Source organism: Rhagoletis zephyria, unplaced genomic scaffold, assembly GCF_001687245.7.
Source record: "Rhagoletis zephyria isolate East Lansing unplaced genomic scaffold, Rhagoletis_zephyria_1.1 Rzeph_scaffold_00205, whole genome shotgun sequence".
Taxonomy (NCBI): Eukaryota; Metazoa; Arthropoda; class Insecta; order Diptera; family Tephritidae; genus Rhagoletis; species Rhagoletis zephyria.
In genome coordinates this window covers 218700-221836 of record NW_016157289.1, presented here as the reverse complement: position 1 = coordinate 221836, position 3137 = coordinate 218700, and positions in this window count along the sequence as shown.

Below are 3137 nucleotides of genomic sequence, written 5' to 3'. Positions count from 1 at the left end.
AATTCTTAGTCTTTCACAGTTTTCGCGTAGTTAAAAATTATTTAAGCCATGAGGAAATATAGATGAAGTCATTAAAAAGTGTTACTTTTTCACAGTATGCAAAAATATTTAATTTTTTATTTTTTTTTTCAATGCCACACTCAAACGAAGCAACTGAAAGGATCTTAAGAATAAATTTTGTGGTTGAAGTGAACTTCAAATTAAAAGTAATCTTAAAATGAAATGTATAGAATTCTTTAAACATTTAAACACTGAAAATGGGAATGATCTCATTATTGCTATTCAAAAATGTCACAAATATAAAATAATTTATTGGCTCCTGTGTATAATGATGTATACATTCATGTAAAATGAATAACACTTTTATTTTTTATGAACTTCATACATATATACCAAAATAATGTTAAAATTAAGAACTCTGGCGTTTTAAAGTATTTTCTGTTACTTACATTCAAAATTTTGCTTTGAATAAAAAGGTACTGAAAAGTACTGATTTTTTTAGCGTGGCAAAGTGTAACGTACTGATTTCGCGCATAAAAAATCTGGCAACCCTATACTTGGTACAATCCTGGTAATTTTCGAACTAGCTCGGTTTTAGTCGGGAAATTCTAGTTGTAAACAAGTATTTTTCCTGACTAGTTTGGGGTTTCACTGCAGGGGTTTCAATTGGCTTAAAATTACCGTTGAATTTTTAGAATTTTTTTACCGAACGTGTTGCGGGAGCACTTAAAAGGGGAAAACTATAAGCAAAATGGTAAATGGGATACGAAAAATTTAGGTACTTAGGCAGGTTGGGTAAATAAGCAGGGAGGTACTTATAGTAGAGGAGCCCACGATGCTAAATCGGGATTTACTCGAGCGTCATTTTGGCCTATTGGATTTTGAAGATTATATGATGGGAAGAAAAAATGGTAAAAAGGTCATGTGATGTTTTTCCTTCCAGCGGTGGATGGAGGATCTACAGGCTTCCAAAAATGTAAAAATAAACCGTTACATGGATTTACTCAATCGTGTCAGATGGTGGGGGTGGAAGTACAGAAGGTTAAAAAATGGGTGATAAAAAAAATTACTCGAGCGCGTCTGATATTCACAAGGGATGTTAAATAGGCCCGAATGAACCTGCCATTCAATAATCTGACGATTCAGATATGACGCAAGCTCGTGGCGTCTTCTTGAAGATGCAAAAAGAAATGGCCATTTGGATTTACTCGAGCGCGTCAGATTTTCATACAGAAGGTTCTTCTCGATGCCCTGGTCGTGCTGTTTCATAATCTGACGATTATCTGGCGGCATTTTCTTAACCTGACGGTTTAAAAAATAATTTCGTTTCTGAGATGCCCAGTCAACCAAACATATATTATTGTAAAAACTTATTTTATCCGTGCACCTATCATCATACAGCAAGTCCCGTTCGACTTGGTCGTAAATTTCTTCTACATTTTTCCTATCTGTAACAAGTAATTGACAACAGTTTTTTACATATTAAATTAAAAGTGTGTTATTTATTATAGAATTTGCGAGGTATTATACCTGAATCCCGTACAACAGATTTTTTGACAAGGATTTCATCCACAAAACACACAAAAACCATTTCCACTCGTCGTGAATCACAAAATTTAGTTAGTAAAATTTCAAAGGTTATATTTCATGTAAAACCGAGAGTGCTTTAATCGCCCATGATTGTGTGATATATATAAGTAAACTTAAGGTTGCTGAATTCAAAATTATCTTTTTCTTACATACAAATTCTCATGTCTAGTGATTTTAGCTAAGAAATGAGTAAAATTCACATACATAAGTTAAAAAAGTAGGTAATTTTGAACCAATATTTATTGAGCTAAAAGTTACATCATGTGCTACTAATTTTTCTTAACCCTGGAAGTGCTTAGGTCTTTTGACCCTGTCTGCGTGCTGCTTAGTGGAAACGACTAAGACCAGCTTTAAATTTAAATAACAAACATAAAAAGTTAAAAAGAAAATACATTTTATAATTTTTAGTCCTTTATATTTTTTAAAACACATTAACAAAATATTAAATACATATTCTTTTTTCTGTTATAATAATGAAAAAGTAAATTACTTCAGGGAGGGTTAAATACGAAGAGTAACACGATTTTTGTTAGTCGAATCGAATAACGAAGCGCGTCCAGGAGTAATGTAATTAAAATCTAATACTTCTTCGATTTACGATTATTTCTACTATTTTGAAACTAGGATTAAAGTAGTCGTAATCGTAGACGCACTTAATTACACATGTAATTCCATCGCCCGGCTCAAATTTAGATAAAGGTTTTGCTACGCAAGTGCACATACTTATGTACATATACAGCGAAGCAACACATGTGTTGAGTCTTTAGCGCAGTGCCCGCCAAACACTTTCCTGGGAAACGAACTATATTCGGCCTTTCACATGTACACAATCGGCTTATTACACGTACACAACCCGAACGTCAACAGAAAGAGTAGAAGAGCAACAAATTTTATTTAGTTCCATGCAAACAATAGGCGAAGCGGGTTGATGACGCATTATTGTTGAATAAAGTAGGTACACTGAGCAGAATGAGTGAATATTCATTCCAAAATTTTATAACACAATTTTTCGTACATACACCCCTAGAAATAGGTATGTATATGGTACCAAGTCGTGCTTTTTTCTTCATATTAAAAGAACTTTGTGAATTTTGTATTTTTTTTAAATACCAGACTAGTCCTCAATTAAAACATACAATATGTTTTGTTATTTATCTTTTGGTTTAGTCGTTATTTTAAACTGTTCTTAAATGTCAAGTTTTACCTAATTTTAAAATAAATTTATATTAGATATATATATTTTCATTTTATTTCTACTTGAAATCAACGAAATTTTCTTTTAATATTCAGAGTGCTCGAAGCATGTTATCTTTTTTGCTCAGAAATCCACCCTTAAATTATAAAAAAATAATAATAATTTTGTACAATACATACAAAATTTTAACAACTTTTTCCTTTCTCAGGGCCGTTAACTTTCATTATATGTTTCTATGTTGTTTAGATCTAAAAAAACGCACAATGAAAAAACTGCAAAAAAGCATACCAAAGTTTTTATAATAAGTAATACAACACAGAAACTTTTTTCCGTGCATTACCACCAACACATT